Source organism: Bos grunniens, chromosome 28 (assembly GCF_055505025.1).
Source record: "Bos grunniens cultivar Pamir isolate PY7600 chromosome 28, Bosgru_T2T1.0, whole genome shotgun sequence".
NCBI lineage: Eukaryota > Metazoa > Chordata > Mammalia > Artiodactyla > Bovidae > Bos > Bos grunniens.
The window spans coordinates 34,019,275-34,042,059 of NC_141192.1; the positions used below are offsets into that span (position 1 = coordinate 34,019,275).

At 41.5% G+C, this 22,785-nt stretch overlaps 1 protein-coding gene across 4 annotated transcripts in view; it reads right to left on the reverse strand.

Annotated features, from left to right (window-relative positions):
* Positions 1 to 22,572, reverse strand: part of CHRM3 (cholinergic receptor muscarinic 3) — a 558,540-nt gene extending 535,968 nt beyond the window's left edge. For 3 of the 4 annotated variants that reach the window (XM_086381534.1, XM_086381537.1, XM_086381536.1), the window contains exon 1: positions 19,733 to 22,572. The gene's annotated coding sequence lies outside the window, so the exon portion shown is untranslated. Of the gene's footprint in view, positions 1 to 18,704 lie in introns of all 4 variants that reach the window. The other variant, XM_086381535.1, reaches the window with a different exon arrangement.
* Positions 22,573 to 22,785: the final 213 nt, after the last annotated feature.

Sequence of the window (22,785 nt, forward strand, 5' to 3'; positions counted from 1 at the left end):
TTATCTCAACTGCCCTTGGATGCTGAGAACGCGCAGATTTGCCAGGCAGAACACAGCCAGTTTAGGACTCCCTGAGCCAAAGGAGCTGAAAAAAAGCAGGAAGATCAAGGGAATCATTCTTAGAGTTTCTCATTTTGCTTAAGAAAAAAAGTATATTGATCTTTTCTACAGCTCAGAAACCAAGTATTAAGGGACAACCCTGCAGACATTTCCATGGAAATCCTTCTTGAGGGACTGAAGGTGAGCCCACTCAGGTACCAGTCCTAAAGGACCAGAGGATTCAAGAAAGAGGTGGCGATAGAGGAAGTGGGTGATGAGGGATGTTGCTTAATGAGCGAATTGTGTCAACACTGCAGAACTTCTAGGGAGAGAGCCAAGCAAGGGGACTGGGGAACTGTGAGTGTGAGGTGGATGGTCACTCCTGCCTTTGTATCACCCTGACATAAATGATTAAAGTATGCATTCCATGGCAGTGATATTGCCCCAAATGGGGTGAAAATGAGTTCTGAGAGAGCAGAAAGTCTTAGAGATTGCAATGGTTTCTGACTCTCTAAATGGTCATATTTTATAAACAAATATGCTATAAATATATAGTATTAAAATTTCATGTGGTTGGACTTCCCTGAAGGCCCAGTGGTTAAGACTCCATGTTTCCCATGTAAGGGGCATGGGTTCCATCCCTGGTCAGGGAACTAGGAACCCATATGCCTCACAGCATGGTCAAACAATTTTTAAAAAAATTAATTAACCGAAAAAAGGAGTCCAAAAAAATTGTCCTTTCCCCATTTTAAAAATATTCATGGGGTAGAGAGATTATTAGGGAGAAAAAAAATGTCTAAAAGGCTCCTAAGGGTGGCATTAATGAGGAAAATCCAATTGAGAAACACTGGATTAAAATAAAAGGTAAAATAATAAATAATGGTTGGAAAAATTTAGAATGTAAATTGGTAAAAACTGAGAAGGACCTTAGGAACTCTGGGAGCTTGAGAGCATTTTTTGATGGAAAACATTTTTTTTTTTTTTATTTTTAAACTTTACATTATTATATTGGTTTTGCCAAATATTGAAATGAATCCACCACAAGTATACATGTGTGCCCCATCCTGAACCCTCCTCCCTCCCCATACCACCCCTCTGGGTCGTCCCAGTGAACCAGCCCCAAGCATCCAGTATCGTGCATCGAACCTGGACTGGAGACTTGTTTCATATATGATATTATACATGAAAATCATTTTTAAGGATACATCTAATACCACATACCAGAAGGTTCTTTAAAAGTTAGAAAAGAACAAGTAGACACCCTCAAATCAAATCTGCCCTATTATCTAAATCACTGATTGTAAACAAAAGACTTTATCTTTTCAGTGAACTCCCTGATATCAACTCCAAGGACATCATTATCTTTTTAGAGGTCAATGAGTCAAGCTCATGATTATCCCAAATTCCACTAGACCACTAACTTCCCTGTGATCTTGGTAAGATATCTTCTGAACTTTTCAAATATCTGTTTTGAAGTCACACTGGCACAAATATTGTTTTCTGATTTGATTCAGAGCCCAGACTGCCAAAGGTTTTCACATACACATATGATTTCAAGATCTGAGATGGGAAAAACTCAGGCCCAACTGAAGTCAAGATAGTTCCTAAACTTAGGTGTCTGTGTGTGATTTGGTGATGCCCAAAGAGTCAGACATGACTGAGTGACTAACACTTACCCTTTTTTCAGGTTTCAGAGAAATCATGTCTCCAGGAAGTGTCTTCTACCCAACCACTATCAGAACACAAATTACAGCACTAGGGATGTTGATCTTCTCAATATTATGTCCGCATCAGCATTTTTCAAACCAGATAGTCTGTTACACTATATTAATATATTAAGTAATATTACTATATTACTTTTTAAAGCTACTTCTCAACAGAAAGAAAAATTAGTTGATCCACTCAAATCTCAAACTCCATGAGGACAAGACACTGTCTTCTTTCTGCATCACTCTGTCTCCAGCATGGAACAGCATCTTGGCATTAGCAGCGCCCAATAAATGTGTGACAGATGGAAAGACAGGAAACATTACCTTCAAGTGTGTTTAGCAATATTTCAAGCCTAGAATTTCTTGTGAAAAAATCTAACAGAATAGGTTGTGTGCATGCTAAGTCGTTTCAGGCATGTCCAACTCTTTGCCACCCTATGGGCTGCAGCATGCCAGGATCCTCTGTCCATGGAATCCTCCATGCAAGAATGCTGGGGTGGGTTGCCATGCCCTCCTCCAGGGGATCTTCCCAACCCAAATATGGAACCCTCATTTCCTGTGGCTCCTGCATTGCTGGCAGATTCTTTACCACTGAGCCACTGGGGAAGCCCCTAAGAGTACACTATTTAAACAGACTCAGTGTAACTGCACCACTCTAAACCGTATTAGCAAAGTAACAGAAAACTAACTATATTATGACACACCAAGAGCATCCTGGGCCAACATATCTTTGGCTATGTGTCATATTTTGCATAGTGGCACACAGCAGGCACTCAACTGTTGATTTCCCAAAGTATGATATAGAATCCCAAATTCAGATAATCCCTCCTCTTTTTCTTCCATTTTATAACCATAAGAATTTCTTTTCTCCCTTCTTAAAAGCATATGTTCATAATTAAGTAAGTGGGCATTTACAAAAATAAGATTGAAAAGAATGAGAAGGTAACAAGTTGCTTCCCTCTCATCTAATTGTAATAGAAAAACAGGGTAAAACATCATTATTGAAAAGAAAGCTAGGCCTATTCAATTTGAATGTGCTAGTTTATTTCATTGTTCTTCATGTCTACAGTCATTAATCTGTCACCTGTAATTCACTATAAATGATGCTATCAGTAATTATTTCAACATGATTGTTCAAAAGAAAAGGCCCTGGTTCAAAGGACAATATGGGTTAGGTCTGTCAGTTTTCCTTTCCGCAATAATAAAAAGTGGCATTGCATTTTCATTTATTCAGTTCGTGTTTGATAGAAGCCTACTGTGGGTTAGGCCGTGTTCTAGGAACTAGACGTTTAACAATTAAAAGGTTAATTCCTCTAAGAGAGCTCATGCTGTAGCAAATATAAACAGACAATAAATGAAAACCAAAATGTGCACTTTATTAGTGGTAATAAACTTCCAGGAGAAGGACAACAGATTAGGGAGATGATGATTGATAGAAGGGGTGCATGCTGTTTCATGGGACGTGATCACAAAATGCTGACCTGATAAGGTGACATTTGGGGAGAGATCTTAAGTGCAGAAGCAAGCTGTATAGATTTCTGGATAAAGAATGTTCCAAATAGAACAGTAAGGGAAAAGACTCTGAGACAGAGTGCATGGTATAGACCAGAAAACAGTAGGGGGTTTTCACATGTAAGTTTTGCCTAAATAGCTTACCTTACATCTCTATCTATTTAAACCTTACTGGTCCTTTAAAGTGAGATCTCTCAAGCAAAATCCTTTAAACCAAGTTCCTGGTATCCCTCCAAAAAGATCTGGCTTCTCCACCCTTTGAATCCCAAGAACAACTTGGCTCAGAAAATTCTGTTTTATAAGTGAATATCTTTGTAGACTATAAACACATATCTAAGGTTCAAGACTTGGCTGCAAATTTGTATAACCCCTTCTGAACCTAGCTTCCTCAAAACAATGCTGTCTTTGAAAGTCAAAGACAGTATCTTCAGTTGGTGTCACTGACTCAGTGGATATGAACTGTGTCCTGAGGAAACTCCAGGAAATGGTGGAGGACAGAGAGGCCTGGCATGCTACAGTCCATGATGTTGCCAAATGTCGGACATGACTTAGTCAGACATGAACACAGTTGGTATGGGTTTTTCAGAAATTTAAAGAGTCAGCAGGCACTACTTTTTATAGCTTAGTCTGGTTTGGACTTCAAAAACACATTATATGGCACCTTCAGTCTTCCAAGACATGCTTTGATTCATGCTTTGGTTAGTGATCTCCTTGATAAAAGGGGGATACAGGCAGGCTGTTCATCAGCAGGATTTGGGCCAGCTTTCAGTTCTGTAACAGTAGTGCTAGTCTTGGTTTATACATGTGGTTTGCCAGATATAATCTCTGTTCCCATTGCATTTTTGGACTCTTGTAACCAATGGGTAGATCAAATGAAGTAGTCAGGCAGAGTATCTAGTATCTTTGTTTCTTCTCTCACAAGAAAATGAAACACTGGTTTCTCATGTGACATCTGTAAAAGTAACATACTCCCTAGACCCACCTACTGTGTTCATCTATGCCTCAGTTTCAAAGACTATTTTAACCTTTTTGTACAAAAAGAACACTGGTAAAAGTATATTAAAGAGTCTGTTATATCATAACTTCAGTAACAAATGTCACTTTCAAAAAGAGTTTAAAAAATGGGTTGTCCTGCATTTGAAAACATACAGAGTGGGTAGCCACACTGAAAAATAGATGCTAGGGAGTTTAAAAATGGTCATAATGTATTGTATCCATGGAGCATAACAGTCACCACTACCTCTCATTCATGTGAGATTAACATTATTTTTCGTATCAAATGAATCATTTTGAACCTCATTTTAATTTTTCAAAACTTGACTCGCTCATTGGACACACAAGTGCAAATGTCTGCCATCTAGTGGCAAAATTTAGTATTGGCACTCTACTTTTTCTAGGAAAGTGTCAACATTTTGCTGAGAAAAATGTAATCTAAGTCCCATGTTTCCCCATGAGGAGAAAGCCAAGTCTAGGAAGATAACACATCTAACTGGTTATACTATCCTCATACTCCCATCTCTTCTCTTCTTGACACTAAGCAGGAAACAGGCTTGGTTAGAAATCCTTAGGAACACTACTTTAGGTTTTATGGATGCTGAATTCACAAAGATATAAGTTCCATGAAAGCAGAATGACTATTCATCTCATTATCTCTAGCATCTACATCAGTAACCAAAACAATTCAACAACTTAGCAAATTTTTTATAACATAGTCACATTTATTTAAGAATGTATTCCATATCAAATGGCAAAGTTCAACAATACAAAACCAGAATTATTTTTGCACCAACCTAATACTTTTACCGGAGAAGGCAATGGCACCCAACTCCAGTACTCTTGCCTGGAAAGTCCCACGGATGGAGGAGCCTAGAGGGCTGCAGTCCATGGGATCGCTGAGGGTCGGACACGACTGAACGACTTCACTTTCACTTTTCACTTTCATGCATTGGAGAAGGAAATGGCAACCCACTCCAGTGTTCTTGCCTGGAGAATCCAAGGGACGGGGGAGCCTGGTGGGCTGCCGTCTATGGGGTCGCACAGAGTCGGACACGACTGAAGCGATTTAGCAGCAGCAGAATACTTTTACACAAATTGAATGTGAACTATTATTTTCAAAGCTGAAAATAGACCAGACTGTGGATCACCTGCCAGAGGAATTTCTAAAGTCTAAGGAATAGGGAGATTGATAATTTTGTTTAACTCTCTAAAATATAATTTACATTAAATTTATGTAAAAGTATTAAGTGTTATTTTATATGCTTTTTAAAATGTACTCATGTTTGGAATTCTATTGTAAAATTCCCTTTAATTGATGAACAAAACTAATCTATGTCCATTTCTAAGAACATTCATAGTAATTAAACTACTATGCACATACGCAGCAGTTATAGACTATTTTGTCCTTCCTTTCTTGACATCTTACTGTTTGTATCAATGATATATGTGATGTACTTGCTCAGAAAGTTAATTCCTAAATATAGCATTATACACAGGAAAAAATGGGGTCAGCTTCTGATATAGTTTCATGATATAACACTAAAAACAAATAAAAACTGTTGAGGACTAGATGTATTTGAGATAATTTCTGTTTTTACACCACCCTGTAAACACTGTTATCCATAAAAAAAAAAAAAAAAAAGCTATAAATTTAGCTACAGAGGAGCACATTTGATGGAAATGTGCACTCAGCTGCATCTGACTCTGGGACCCCATGGACTATAGTCTGCCAGCCTCCTCTGTCCATAGAATATACTCCAGGCAAGAATACCAGAGTGTGTTGCCATTTCCCCTCAATGGGATCTTCCTGACCCAGGGGTCAAACCAGGGTCTCCTGTGTCTCCTGCATTGGCAGGCAGATTCTCCACCACCACTGTGCCATCCGGGAAGCCCTTAGTTTCACCTTAATTCTATACCTGAGATCTTAGTCCTTCCTCAATTGTATTTAAATTCCAATGGAAAAGAGCACTCCACCCTTCCTCAAAGTCTGAGAAACACCCTAAATTGAATGACTCATCTTAACAGAGAACAGCCTAAGACAATGGACCCCTTGCCAATCCAGGTTATTAATCTACTTTTTAAAAAAATACAAAGCGTTTCTCTATCTCAATCTTTCAATCAAAATATTCTGTCACTCTTTCTCTCCAATTAGATTTTAATATTTAGCAGACAGAAGTATCATTCAAGGTTATTTATTTAAAATGAAGATGGACAGACCCTGCCTCCATTATGATTCAGCTGATCTGGTTTCAATCCCCAAGACTACAGTTTAACAACTAAATCAGGTATTTTGGTCAAATGATCCTGGACCACAATGGTAGAAATATCACCTTAAGTCCCTGTGATGGAAATCTTTCCAGTGATTACAAAAAGCCCTCAGGAGACCTGGCTACCTACAGCAGCCAGTGATCAACAAAAATGACTCCTTCGAAAGTCCTGGCCACTAGAACTAGACAGTGAGAGGAGCCCTAGTTTGTTAGATGTTACCTGAAAGGACCATGCCTCTCAAAACGTTAGGATCACCAGTGTAACCATTATATCCTTGCAGACAGCCCTTCAAGCAAGTGAAACTCTGAGTCCGACTTGGGATAATTCTATTACATTCTGCATCATATTCAACAAGACCGTCTTAGTGTTTATTAACATGTAAACTAATTTGTCATTATCAAAATACACTGAAACCTCAGATTTCTCTCCTACCCCACAACCCAAAGGAAGGAACTCACAACACATACAAGAACAGTACTGCCAAGCACTGTTTTAGGCCTTTGGAATATATCATGAATAAAACATAACATAAACATCTCTGCCCTGATAGAGATGTAAACCATCACTCAATTTGGTAAGCTGCTCATCCCCATTTTACAATGTGTAAGTCCTGGGGGACAGAGAAATAAATAATGGGTGACTCCTGATGTGAAGCTCAAAATCTAAAGGAAAATTCTGATATTTGCATAATTTATTCTAGTGCAAACAAGTATGGCAAATGTTACAATATACAGGAAAATACTACACTCAAGGTGCAGAGGGAATGAAAAGATGAATTGTCTTGGAGGAGGCGGGCAGGCCTCCTCATATCTGCAGGACCACTACAGCCAAACCTAGACTAGCGCATTTTAAGAAGTATGGAAGGTCTCCATGGAAACCTAGAGGCAGGAAAACAGGCATATTCCAGGATCCTCAAGCAGGCTGGTGTGGCTACAGAGTCACAGCAGAGGGCGGAAGGAAGACAGGATAGAAAGTTACGGAGAGTCAAACTATAAATGACTTTGATCTCCCTGTAGAATAGATAAAAGCAAACAAAGTAGAAAGACAAGTCAGAGGCCACTGGGGCTGTGCAAGGGGGTGGTGGGAGAGAGGCGTATCAGAGAAGTGCAAGTGGTGCAGGAAGGAAGGACCTGATGAGACAGTTCAGGGAAATCCATTAAGATTTAGGAGTATATATAGGAAATAAAGAATCAAAATGGTTCAAGTTTGAGCTCCTAGGATGCGTGCATGCTCAGTTGCATCCAACTCTTTGGGATTCCATGGACTGTAGCCTAGCAGGCTCCTCTGTCTGTGGGATTTTCCCAGGCAAGAATACTGGAGTGGGCTGATATTTCCTCTTCCAGGGAAACTTTCCGACCCAGGGACCGAACGCACATCTCCTGAGTCTCCTGCATTGGCAGGCAGATTTTTTTTTTTTTTTTAACCACTGAGCCACTAGGAAGTCCACTCTAGGATGACTGTGATGGAATTTATTAAGTTAGGAAAAACAGGAGGAATGGTGTATTTTGGAGAAAAATGATGGATTCCAAAGTCCAAATGGAACATTACAGGTACCTGATTGATATTCTTTATGGAAATGTCCAGCAGGATGCCAGCATGGAAATCCAGTGCCCAAGGGAAGAGTTTTGTTCTTCAGAATTCATCTACTGATACTGGAAGCTCTAAGTGCAACTGAAATCACAGAGAGGGCTGTCAAGTGAGAAGAGGTGAGTTGATTCCTGGGAAGTGACTTAACATGAAAGGATAGAGAAAACCAGACACAGAGTCAAAAGATCCAAGCATATTAATTTTGTGGCCTTGGGTAAATCACTTGATAAGATGTAGAAATCTTCTTTATATAATTTCATTGATTCAGACTGCAGAAATCTCACATAGGTTCAGAGTTTTCTCCCCTTACTGTCTGGCACTCGACTTTTAAGTATCTCTTCATAAAACACAACCAGCTCTGCTGACAACTCTATAGATTCCCTGAACATACACCTGCTTTCCCACTATCCAGGGAAATTATCTTCCAGAATTCTACCACAAACTGACTTTTTTAAGTGACAAATAGGGTAGCAATAACATTCATCATTATTAAGATTTCTCTCTTCAAAATTCTTAGGGGACTATTGATTAAAACTTCTAAAGAAATTTCTTTTTCAACAGATGTGTTACACTGTGTCTTATTGGCATTCTAAGACATAGATCATACACTTTATTTTTTCTCCATAATTCTCCCTGTTGGTGTTCAGTCTAATTCTCCCTGCTGCTGCTGCTGCTAAGTCGCTTCAGTCGTGTCCAACTCTGTGTGACCCCATAGACGGCAGCCCACCAGGCTCCCCCATCCCTGTTATTCTCCAGGCAAGAACACTGGAGTGGGTTGCCATTTCTTTCTCCAATGCATGAAACTGAAAAGTGAAAGTGAAGTCGTCCAGTCGAGTCCAACTCTTAGTGACCCCATGGACTACAGCCTACCAGGCTCCTCTGTCCATGGGGTTTTCCAGGCAAGAGTACTGGAGGGGGGTACCATTGCCTTCTCCAATTCTCCCTAGATTGTGGTTTTATTAAATATACAAGATTTTGTTAAGTCTTTAATGGTTTTCTGTTTTTCATTCCAAACTTAAATTCACTCATGAAATAAAAACAAACATACATACACACATGTGCGTTAGACCAATAAAAATATCTTCAGAATTAAAAATTAGACACCTATTCTTTATGGATCTAAATAATACAGAATCTTAAATTTCATTATAAAAGGTTAAAATTCAATATAAAATCTGAGACTGCATGTCTTCTTTAATCTAGCAACAAAATGAGTGACCACTATATGTCCACTGTGCTTTCCTGGTGGCTCAGCAATAAAAATCCCGCCTACCGATACAAGACATGGGGGTTTGATCCCTAGATCAGGAAGATCCCCTGGAGAAAGAAATGGCAACCCACTCTAGTACTCTTGCCTTGGAAATCCCATTGACAGAGGAGCCTGGTGGGTTACAGTCCATGGGGTTGCAAGAGTCGGACACAACTTAGCGACTAAACCACCACCATGCCTCCATTAGTCCATTGTTTGACATTAGCCTGAAGGCAGGGGCATAACTTGTGTCTTTTGGGGTAGTATTTCTGTGTTACTCTTACAAATCCAAAGTGTCTACTATAATTCTAGGGGCAGAGAAAATGCTGAATACAGACATGCTTAACTAATCAGAAATTCAAAGCAAACATTTTTCTATATTGCTGGGCCACTTTAAGTGGATGGATTTTTATGCAATGAAATCAATCAATCATTTAGAACACATTGCAGATTAAAAATTAAAAATGTAGATTTATACTGAAAGTCAGCTCACAAAAGTGTATTATTATTCCAGTTTTGTATAAAGTAAGTGTTAGGATGTGTACAGAAAAATATAAGAGGATTATGCTGAGAGTCCCTTGGACAGCAAGAAGATCAAATCAGTCAATCCTAAAGGAAATCAGTTCCAAATATTCATTGGAAGGACTGATGCTGAAGCTGAAGCTCTAATACTTTGGCCACCTGATGCGAAGAGCTGACTCACTGGAAAAGACCCTGATACTGGGAAAGATTGAAGGCAGGAGGAGAAGGAGCTGACAGAGGATGAGATGATTGGATGGCATCACTGAATCGATGGACATGAGTTTGAGTAAGCTCTGGGAGTTGGTGATGGACAGGGAAGCCAGGCGTGCTGCAGTCCATGGGGTCGCAAAGAATAGGACATGACTGAGCGACTGAACTGACTGAACTGAATGCATCAAATGTTGCTTTGGGGGCACTGGATCATGATGAACTTTTAGTTTTCACATAATATGTTTCTTTCATGTTTGAATTTGGTGTAACCCATGTTACTTCTATAATAAGAAAAACAGAAAAATGATATTTTGCATATTCATACATACATTGAGCATTTATGAGTGCGACTCTGTAATAAGTACTTCATTTTAGACAAATGAAACATGGCATCATTCAAGCACTTCACACTCTAGTCTTTGAAACAACTTATACACACGCATGAGAGTCAATTTCTAGGCAGGTTGATAAGAAGTCCGGGGTCCCCAAGGAGGGGAGAAGGGTCTGGGGTTCTTGAGGAGGAGATAGGGGTCTGGAATTCTCAAGAAGGAGGAAAGGACAAATGTCCTTTTTTCCTCTCTCTCCACATTCCTTAGTCTTAGTCACATAAAACATTTTTTTTTCTTTAAGCCCTGAACTGATGATTACACAACAAACAACTCAGTTCTAACTCTGTACTAACGATTATATAACAACAATGTATCCTGCTTGAGGACAGTTTCTCCTTCTTGAAAACTTTCCGACTAATCCTGTTATTTTAGAATGTATATTATGGGAGTGGGTCTAGTAAGATCTTTACAACCTTGAGACATTCTTTTGATTTATTGTAATAGCCAATTTAAAAAGTATATAATTCCCTTGCTAAGACTAGTAATCAGGGCACTCTCCATCCCCCTTCTGATGTCTATGTCAGGAGCTTTCTCTGTCCCTTTTTCACTTTAATAAAACTCTGCTACACAAAAGCTCTTGAGTGATCAACTCTGATCCCTGGTCCCAAAACTAAGTCTTCCTGGGAGATCAGGAATCCGACACACTGTAAGCTATCACACACAAATAAGTGAATATGATCAGTGGTAAAACCAAGAATCTGATAAAGTTACTAAAAGATCAATTCATAGTGAAAAGTGTCACTTCGAGCACTTTGTCCTTGACAAACTGCTAAAATTTGGACCCATGAGGATGTGGAAGAAAGTGATTCCAAGTAGCATGAGAACATAAAAAAGTCATGAAAATGGCAGAGGGTATTCACAACAGCAAGTAGGGTGGGTAAAGTCAATGTAACCTTGAGACTTGAGACTGAATTTAATGTAAATCCAAACCGTGGACCATATGGAATGCTAGCTGGAAGCTGATTTCATTGCTATTCAATAGATAGCATAAAGGATATCAGTGAAGTTTTTCTCATATCAGGATAGGAGAAAAAAAATGATCAGATTTGGTCTTCAATAAAAGTAATCTCTAAAGTGTATTTGAAGACAATATAGTCAATAAAATCACCTGGAAAACCCAGAGACTCTAACAGAAAGGTATAAAGGTCTGATTGCACCTGATTACCTGGAGTTGTTGGGAAAGCAGACTCTCAGGCCCTCACTCCAGACCTCCTGAATCAGAATCTGCCTTTTCACAAGATTCCCACGTGATCTGACTGCAAATAAAAGTTGGAAAAGCCATGAATTAAGTAGGTAGGTAGTGGGAAAAAAAGAAGCCAAGAGGCTGAGCTATTATTTGGCTGAATTATTACAATTTGGTATCTAAATGAAGGAAGAGAGTAAATCAAGATTACTCAGAAAATTTGGAGCCATAGGATGCTGACGCTATGCACAGGAACAGGAAACCTCAAAGGAGTGTGGTGAAGAGGGAAGAAATGAAGGCTACTGTCCAGCAGGCTCATGGAAATGCCCCCTCCAGGAGCCACACTGGGTTTGGAGATGATATGGATGATCCACATTGAAGAGTACTGGAAACCTTGACAATAAATGGAGTCACAAAAGGAAAGGGGAGCAGGAAAAGCAGGCCAGTCAACCGAGGAGAAAGTCTTTGAGAACCTCATGCTGCTCAGGAGTCAACGCAGGGAGGCTTGGAGGATAAAGAGGAACCAGAGGGGAAGAGAATCAGCAAAGTACAATGCTTTGAAAATTAAGGGAGGTTGAAGGTGTTGCTAAGAGATTAAAGGGGATGCCCAGAAAAGGGCCTCTTGTTTTGTGACTAACAGGGGACAGGTCATTTTTGGCTAAGTCATTTCTGTGAATCTGGTGAAGATGGAAGTCACAGAACAAACAGAGTCAGAAATTGGTAAAAATTAAAGACATGTGGATGCTACTCATCGAGTGTAAATGAAAAGGTTAAGGATGAACATGAAAATTTAGAAGGGGTGCAAAGGACTAGGTTGACTTAACTTTAAGCCGTTGAACTTTAAAGATTTTCTTATGGAAGAAAGATCAGAGGTATTCTCATCATAACTCTCAGAATGATTAGGAAGGCCAACAAGCACAGTGAGGAGGAATTGGATTTCTGGCTCAGTTAAAAGGAGGTTCTGCCTCTCCCTGCTCTCCGAAAATGGAATGAAGTGCATTACGAGTGTTAATTTCTCAAATTGTACAAACTACACAGTTGGATGATCACCAATGGGGAGTCATAAAGTAGAATGCTCTTCACTGATGACTTCTGTTGTGAGCCAAATGACAGTCTCCCAAAAGATATGTCTGCCCACATCCTAATCCCCCAAATCTGTGAATATGGCCTAATATGGTAAAGGTGTGGTAAAGCTAAGGCTCTTGAAAGGAGGAGCTGGTCCTGGATTTTCTGAGTGAGCCCTGAATGCAATCACACGTATCTTTATAAGATGGATGCACAGGGGAGGAGACACATAGACTGAAAGACAGGAGACAATCTGACTCCAGGGCAGAGACTAGAGGCAGTCACAAGTCAGGGAATGCAGACAGATGCCTGAAGCTGCAGAAAGCAAGTACAGGTTCTCCCCTGGGGACTTTAGAGGGAGTGTGTTTGCCAAAACCTTAGTTTCAGACTCCTGGTCTCTAGAATTATGAGACAGTGCATTTGTGTTGTTTAAAGCCCTAGGGAATGAATACAATGTCGAACATCACCTTCCTGCTCTGAGATTTCTTGAGCTGCTCTCACCTCATAGTGATCACCTGCTCCCGGAAGGCGGAGTCCCTGACTCACCCTCCTGAGCTTCCAGAAAAACAATGTCCACCATACCCAGTATGTTAGAGAACACCGACAGGGAACTTACCACAGGAATATGCACCCCTGTGTGTAAATGAAAAGAAGAGATGGTAGCTAGGTAGGTAGACAGATGCCTGATAGAGACAGACACAGAGACACACTCATTCTATTCAAGCAAGTAACTATTGAAATGTACTTGTTAAACACTCTCATGAACTTAACTTTCTCAGAGAGAATCATAAATACTTGGGTTACCCTTGACTGTCAACTTTAATATTAAAAATACTGAGAAAACCAGAATTCAGAGCAAAGATACGTGACCTCCAGTTGCTCAGATAAGTCTTTAGTTTCTTATTATCAAATGAACTGAGGGATTGAAAATAATTTATCCCAGGGAAAGCAGAATAATAGCCACACCCAAGGAAAGCTGAAAAAGGGTGGTTGCTTCCTGTGTGATGAGGAGGGTTTGGGGGTTAAAAGGGAAGATGGGAGGACCCCAGGTAAAGGAACCTTGTGGCAATGCCAGTTTCCCTTCAGGGCTCCCTTCCCACCAGGTAAGACATGTGGCAGGTATTATCATGTATGTGAGAAATCACAGGCAAGGAACACAGAAGACTCTTTGCTTCCATATTATGTATAAGAGGGACTTCCCCAGTGGCTTCAGAGGTAAAAAGTCTGCCTGCCAATGAAGGAGACACAGGAGACACGGGTTCAATCCCTGGATCGGGAAGATTCCCTGGAGGAGGAAATGGCAACCTACTCCAGTGTTCTTGCCTGGAGAATTCCATGGACAGAGAAGCCTGGTGGGCTACAGTGGATAGGGTAGCAAAGAGTAGGACATGACTGAGTGACTAAGCATGCAGCATGTATGAGAATTTCTTTCTGACATGACTGAGTGACTAAGCATGCAGCATGTATGAGAATTTCTTTCTGGTGCAATTGATTTGAGGGATCTCTGCATAACAGTTGTGCTTTTGCACATGACGGCTGAGCTCAAAAAAAGATGAAAATCACCAAAAACTACTGGGCTCAATAATCCTCTAAAATGATTGTACATAGATACAAAGATGTAGAAATAGAGATATTTAGAAATATAGAGATAAAAATAGATATGTAGATACACAGAACGTAGTGACACTTGAAATTTATATGGATTCTTGGAGTCTACACAATACCACTAGACTGGGATACATTGAAGGTGAGAGGTTGCTGGATGAAACTTCAAACAGCAGTGGGCAAAACATGGTACCTATATAAGCAGGAACTAGGTTTCTCTTCAGACTGGGTCCCAGAGCCAGTTCTAATGAGGTAATCTGCTCTGGAGTAATACATACAAAAATACTGACAAAGGTTGTCAGCAGATCCCTTTTCCCAGAGCTTACTGACAGGATATTTTTGAGTGAATCTAATGATCATGGCCATAGTTACCTATGATCGATGAGAAGGCTTCCTTAGGAGACCATCAAAGCACCACATAATCATAAATGCACAGTCTTCACAAGAGACATCTGGCAGCCCCTTCCTCTCTGAAACCGGCTGGTGATATTTTACTCTGGTTTAACCTCACCTGAATTTGACCTGAACAGTAGTTACTGGAGGATATCCTGCTCAACCCAGGATGTCTAGACAAACTCCACTTCCTGCAATAGAGGTGACTGAAGGTAGGATATGTCATGGCTCAGCTGGTGTGCGGATTTCAAGGGAACACTGGGGACAGGAAGTAAGCACGGGCTAGGCTAGAACAAATGACCTAATGAAGGATTAATTCTGTAGTGAGAGTCAACAACTCAAATTACAGTGGCCAGGAGGAGTATGGAGAACAGAGATTTGATCCTGCCAACAATGACACACAAGGAGATCTGTCAAGTAGAACTTGGCAGCACAAGTCTCCAGGCAGAAATGATACAGAGTCACAAGGTGGGCTGTGCCTCAGGCCCAGGGGTCTGTCCACTTTAGGGGTGCAGCAGGGACTGGCAAGAGAAGGACTGGACTGCTGCTTCTGGGCAGAAGGTCTTGGAAAGAGGGAGATTAATTGTCAAGGTCATGCTAATCTTTCCAAAATGACTTCAGTCCTACAAAGGCAAACTGAATACAGGGGAGAAGTTCAGTCCTGCGAAATGGCAAATACAATGAGAGATGCACAAACTGAAGCTAGCTAGGCATGGGAATCAGTAGAGTTCACTAGGGTCACGGCAGGTAAACCCATCTCAGACTTCCCTCTTCTGTGGGTTGCATTGGTTGATGAATCCGGAAGGCCAGACCCCAAGTCTCACCAGAGCAGGGGTGGGGAAGACAAGAGCTCAAAGCCCATAGTGTGTCTGCCAGCTACCATGGAAATGGGTTTCTTCCACCATTGTTTCTCCTCAAAATGTTCATTCTGGCTGGCTTCAGGATGAGCTGGCACAACTGGTAAGAAGATGGCAGTGGCTCAAATACCCCTCCTGCCTGCTTGCTGTCATTGCCAGTAGGTCCCAGGTCCTGTGTCCATGTGGCAAGCCGCAGAGGAAGTCTGAGAAGGTGCACGCCAGCCAGAGAACTTGGCCTTCAGGAGCCTGTGAGCAGGAAGTTCCAACAGGTGGGAGAATAAAAACAGCCAGCCTGAAGGGGAGAGCCTGCCAGAGGCAGGGGAGTCTGCAAGCTGCCCAAACTTCTGGACAAAAAGGAACACACAGCAGCCAACTACGGAGCCAGGGGGACACCTACAAACTGGCTCTCCGGGCTCCAGGCGAAGGAATATTAAAGAAGGTATGCATCCAAAACATGCACTGCGTTTCATAGTGCTTTAGAGACTGATCAGAAAGCACGTGCACAGGCATTGTGCCTTCCAACCACAAAGCCACTCCACAACCACTACCTGACCATCTTCACCTGTGCACTGGGAAAGACATGCTCTGGAGAAGGAACATGCTTTTCCATCTGTGGCCCACTGTGATTCAACATTTGCAATAGCTTCACCACAACAAAACTCTCTTTCTTTCTTTCTTTGAGGACAGTGCAAATGCAGATCTGTACTGCCCAGGATACGTAACTTTCAGGGTCCTCCAGATGCTGAGTTGACCATGGAAAAGGGTCCCTTTTGCACCTGTACAACCTTTCTGTGAAGGGCCCATGGAGGAAGAAGTGATGACTGATTTAGGATTCAAAGAGACTACTTGGATTTTGACATTAAGGAACACTTCCTTAATGGAGAAGATACAGACAGTCCGATTCAAGAAACAAATTAATTTCTAATTTGACTAGCTTTGCCTCCTGTAAAATTCCTTCAATGATCTCTTGACATTTTCCCTCTAAAGTTAAAGCTTTCCATTCAGGGTGAAATTGTAACCCAAAGTGCTGTTAAGACTAATAACCAGGATAGGGATTTCACTGGACTAAATGGGACTGACAGATGAAAAATCTTTTGGAACATTTCACAGCCATCACACCTAAAAAGCACTGCATTTGAGGACTAAGCAGGAGACACGTTTGATTATCCTGATTAATTTTTTAAAGCTGTGGAGGGATTTGATTTTTTTTAAATTGAAGCCACATTTGCCTTTTTGATATTCTTCGGTAAGACAGATGTGTTTTAAATTCACCAACTTATTGTGTAAAATATTTCCAGTCACTCACTGATACTTCAGAACCACAATGGGAGGATAATGCTGTTAGTCACAATACATTATGATATCAAATGAGGTCTCATAAGTGAAGGACAGGCACATCACTTTGCATCCTGATCAGAGGTGTATGCTTTGTGAGAGTCACAGTTCATTCATCTCCTATCTGAAGTGCCACCACAGCACAGCTGTTCTCTACATAAACTTCCCTGCACTGCAAACAAGACCCAGTTTCTTAATAGTTACACTGACAACATCCAGGCCATTTAGGGGTAAGCAACTAATTTTGCCAATGTTAACAACTTTATTAGGCAAGAACACCATGTTGGCTTGGGGAATAATAGAGGAAATATTAGGTAAAAACTTGAACAAAACTATTACTTTCTTAAGTTCAAATACATAAGGCAACTTGGCTTTTAATCAGATAGTTTAATTTTCTGTTTAATCAGTTTTCTGGTATGGATTCAAGAAGTTCTAGTTCTGTGATTTTTTTTTTTTTGGGGGGGGGGGCTCATGTTCAACAGGTTGTCTGTAATTGAAAGCTAAAATATCATGCAAAGAAGTTCATGTTTTCACAGTGTAGCCTAAAATAATGAACAAAATTTCTTTTTTAAGGAAATAAATCATTTGTCTTTATAAGGAAGATAAATGAAAGAGTACACCCTAAAGAACTTTACAGTGTGCCTAAATACTCTTCAGAAATAAAATTTTTGAAGTTATACATTTACCTTTTGTCCCAGGAAGAAAAATAATGTATATGCACTCATTTGCCTAAACTTAAAAAAAGTTTCCTAAGTAAGTTTAAATGTAGGTTTAATGCAGAACTACTCATTATTGTAACACTCTCAATCATTCTTTAAATCTTAACCAATTCCATAAACATACTTTCCTTTTTCCCAAGTTACACTTTTCTCATAATTTTCCATGTGAAAGTACACATTATCAAAAATCCTTTTCAAAATTTACTTTTTCTCCAATATTCTTTTTAAAATGTCAAGTATCCTGAAATAAATATTGGTTTCTATTTAAAAATAAGTACTTCAATACTACTATTTTCAGATTAAATTCAATCTTATAGCACCCTCCCAAGCCTACAGAAACAGTCTAAATCAGACCTGTAATTAATTAATTTTAAATTAGTAATTTAAACTCGTTATATTTCCATATGGAAACACATTTCAGAATTACTGTGCTTTCTAGCTCAACAACAGCTAATTACATATTAAGCTAATTGCGACAAACCATTGCAAACAAAATCAAAAGATAGGCTATCCAGTGCTAGGAACATATGATAAAGACCATACCGCTGTGGCATGTTGAATGCAGGCTGGAGAGGCAGGCATGTTCTATGTATACTCCGCAATACCAGCTCCCATAACCAGAGGGTGCACCCAACGCCATGTCTATCCCACCACATTTGGAACAAAAAGACCTCAGGGTTTTCTTTTGTTTTAATTAATAAGCTGCTACCACAAACCTGTCTATATTTATGGATTTTTTCCAGGGTCAGCTCTCCTCATTCTGAGTGTATGTTTTCATGTATGGCCTCATAAGTAAATACAGAGGCATTGTTTTAAACACAAAAAATAGTGATGGATGCTTCATGCAATATAATGAGCTCACCACATAAGATCATCTGGGACTACATAACCCACAGACATACTTTTCACACAGATTATTTTTCAAATCGTGACCCCGAAAGACCTCACATGGAGGATTGCTGGCTTGCTGGCATTCTGAGGCTGAGAGAGAAAAGAAAGGTCTGTGCAAAGCATACAGTGAAATAATCGGTGTCCTTAACATAAACGATTAGATAAATACATTTACCTCCTAAGGACAGCCGTCGTTTTACACTGCAAACACGGACACCGGGAAGAAAGCATATCCTCACAGCCATCGGACAGGTTCAAATAGCACTTACAGACAAACGAATGTTTGCGTTTTGAAATCTGTCCATATGGATGCAATTCCCAAACCTCTGCTTCATCTACCACTTCGAATCCGCGTGCCAGGAGAGTCGCACACACGCCGAATAGTATCACAATTCCAACATGCACAAGCGCGAAGTAGACAAGTGAATTCTGCTGCTCGAAATCAACCCTCCTCCAGCCCCCACAGCTTAAAAATCACACAGAAATTAACCCAGCTGTAAGGAGGCTGCCCTGGGGGAGGGTTCCAGAGAGGAGATCCGGCTCTCCCTGGATCTGTAAAGACTCGCACCCGGGCTCTGCACCTTCGCCCAGGTGTTAAACTAAGTGCCACATCTGCCTCTTCGCTCTCAGCGAAATGCAATCTCAACTAGCGGCCCCACTGCGAGGGTGGCAGGTGTCTGCTTTAGCCTTCTTAAAAGCGTTAGGAAATCAAATAGAGGGACCGACACACACAACAAACGCGCGAGCGCGCGCGCACACACACACACACACATACCGAAGCCAAGAAGCTCCTCTTGTCCGGACACACCTTGCCTCGGATTCCGCATTCGGGGGACAGAGAATCCAAGCGAAGAAGAGCCGGGGTGGGGGCGGACATCCCAGGTTCTTCCCCGGCCACCACTCCTATTATTCCAGTCGCTCTCCCCGCACATGGTGTCACCCCGGCGTTCCCCACCTCCGGTCCTAGAACTCCAACTCCGCATCAGATTCCGCGCTCCCCAGGTTCAAGCTCTCCCCCCGAAATCGACAGACCAACTGTCTCCTCCCTCCCCAGTACCCTCTTTAAACTCCCCAAAGAAAGGACATTTCCTACCCGCGCAGAAAACTTTTTCCTCGTTTTGCAACGCGATAAGGCATGAAACCCGGTCAGCCGCTACCGCCACCCGCTTTGCCCAGCGCCGCGCTGGCGGAGGCCGTCCTTACCTGGCCGCTGCGCTCCAGGTGGCCGTCCCGCGCCGGTCGTCCGCGATCCCCCGAAGCGCGGGAGGCGCCCGGTCCACTGTGCGCTGGTCGCCTCCCGCTCAGCGTTCAGGAAGAGAGTGTCCTAGGACTGAGCGCCCAAGCCCGGGGCCACCCTTCGGTTCATCACTCGTCTTTCCAGAAGAGCCCTCGCCGCCCAGGCGAACTGACGAGGAGCGTGGGGATTCGGGATGGCACCGACTTGCCCCGCGATGTGCGCTCCCGGGTCCGAGAGCGCTCTGCCCGCGGGCAGCTGCGGCCGCGCGTCACATGCCGCCTCCGGGCAGCGGCCGCGGCACCTGCCCAAGCGGCAGCGCTCCCGGCTCCGCACTGCCGCCCCCGCGCCTGGGGCTCCCTGCGCGCTCTAGCCCTTTCAGTTCACGTCCTTTCTCCCTCTATCTCCCCCTTCACTTCTTTCCCTGCCGCCGCCTTCTTCCCGTCCCCTCCTTTATCGTAGTCTCTTTCTCCACAAGCAGACGCCAGGCGCTTCAAGTGGGAGGTCTTCCCTCCTCACTAACTCTTCCTCTGCCTGGTGGTGGCGGTCGTGGCTACTGCTGGCCGCTCCTCCTTCCCTTCCTCCCCCACGCCGGTCCTCCTCCTCCTCCCCGGGCTGCGAGCTGGTGTAATGCACAAGCCGCCTGGGTGAGACCCAAACCTGCCAGCCTTCTGAGCATGCCCAATTGCCCCGCTGGCGTGGCGCTCGACTCCCGCGTGCTCGCTCCGCTCCGCCGGCTGCGCCTGGCGTGGGGCGGAGAGGGGGGTGGGGTTGGTGGCGAGAGCGCCCAGCTGTGGAGGAGCCCAGCGTTCTCCCCAGGTGGGCTCCCAGGAGATGGGAGACTCACCCACCCAGCGCGGCCACACACTGTCTCCTAATTGTGCCCCCCTCCGGTGCTTCAGGAACAGATTTTAGTCGGTCAGTTGGTTTCGTCGTGTTCTCTTCTAAACTGGTTTGCTTGGACTGCTTGGAAGGATTGGAAGGAAGTAGATTTCTTGGGGACAACTTATTGATGAAAGAACATCAGCTCCATTACAATATACGACTCGGTTGAAAATCTTCCTCTAGAGAGCAGCCTGATGCATTTATTTTTTCACATGTGATGAGCGTTTGTTCATACAGAGGAATGTACTAATAGAGGACTTCCTGGCTTTTCCTTCTCTCGAAGTTTACGCCTTGGGAGTAAATGAGACAAACGTGTGTGAAAAGGACACAGGTGCGCGCGCACACAGACACCGCTTTTTTAACGTAAGAAAAACACTAGGATCTTGCTAAACAGGCTTTTAAATTTCATAACAAGAGGAATGAGAAGCTAAGAAGAAAGAAGGGGAGTGAAGTACAGAAAGGGGGGAAATGAAAGGAGGAAGAGAGGGAAAAATGAGTTTCTTACTCTACTACTTTCAGCTACTAAATATGAACAAGTGGAGAGATCTCAAAGTGGCAAAGATGTCAGTGAGGCTGCACCACAGAAGACTAAGGGTGTTTTAGAGTAGGTAAGGAAAAATTACGGGAGAATCCCGCGAAAAAGGGCAAAGACCATCAGTAGCGGTAACTGGAAAAAAATAAGAAAAAAAGAGCACAGCATGAAATTAAAGTTTTATTAACAATGTTAAAAGAGGCAAAATGATTTTGTTAATTCTGTCTGGAGCAAGACAATAAACAGGAAAAGGCAAGTCTCTTGAAAATAAGTAATAATAAGAAAAGAGAGAAATATACACATACCTTTCTGAGGCTATGTACTCCCTTCTAGGCAGAGCTGTCTTTAGGAGAGGAAGGACTAAACATTGATGGAGACAATTAGGATAGTGAGAAAATACGAGGCTATTTAAACTAGTTCAAGTATCCAAACTCAGATGAATTATATGCAGAATACTACAGCGGCAATGGTATTAATATAGATGCAATTTTGTTTGGATAACTCAGATGGATATATAATAGTTGCTTTCATATATTTCCCTAATCTTCAAAGCAAATTTTCAAACATTTTATCTCCATGTAATAAAGGACAGAAGTTTAAAGGTTAAAGTAAATTGCCCATTACATAGTTAGTAAGAGGATTATGAATTAAAATTTACTGTATCTTTCCTGTCACATAAAATTGTTATTTGCCTGTAGGAACAGGAATTATTTGATAATATTTGGTAAATCCATAAATGACAGATAAAGGGCCAGAAAAATGGGCATATAGAAATGTTCTATTTTTGTAAAGTAGATTCTGTTACCTATACAATGATAAAGTTAGAGATGGATTCCTGGCAATATTCCAGAGAAGATCCTAAAATGAATTTTTTGGCAGTAGTCAGAAAAGAATAGGAAACAATTACCATGTAGTAAAACTATCTTACCAGGTTAACTTTGTTTCACTTTGTAAATAGCCCTTATACTCATACATAGGGCATTTTCTAATTTCAGCCAACCTTCCCATTATCTTTATGAACAAGGTAAACTTACATGAATGTAAGTTACATTAATGTAAACTTACATTAATATTGAACAAACTAAAAACTAACAGTTGGGACAGAATTGGCACAAATATCCTAGTAAGTAGATTCTCGCTAGATCAGAGTAAGATGTTTGATTCTGAGCTTACTGCCCTACTGTTCAGCAGATTTATCAAGTTATATTTAAGAGAAAAATATAAAAGGGATACTTGTTAGATTTAAGAATAGTACAATTATGAGGGGCAGTGCTAACTTGTAGGATGCCAAAATCAGAACCCAAAGAGTACTTTACTTTGGATGTTGATCTAATACAAAGGAGATAAACTAAAACATATTTTGAAATCCTGCATTTTATGTTTGTTTTTAAAAAGAACAGGGTGAGCATAAGATTTATTCATTCATGCAATTATTAGACAAGACTTTGGATATGGACAAGATAGATAGCCAATAGCACACTTAAACACTTCTATCATGAAATAACTACAAAACCTGGACAAAATATATAACACTACATTTTCAGTTATTAACAGCAGCCAAAGTCAGGGTGGCTACAATGTTTGAGTCAGAGAAGGCAAGGGAGG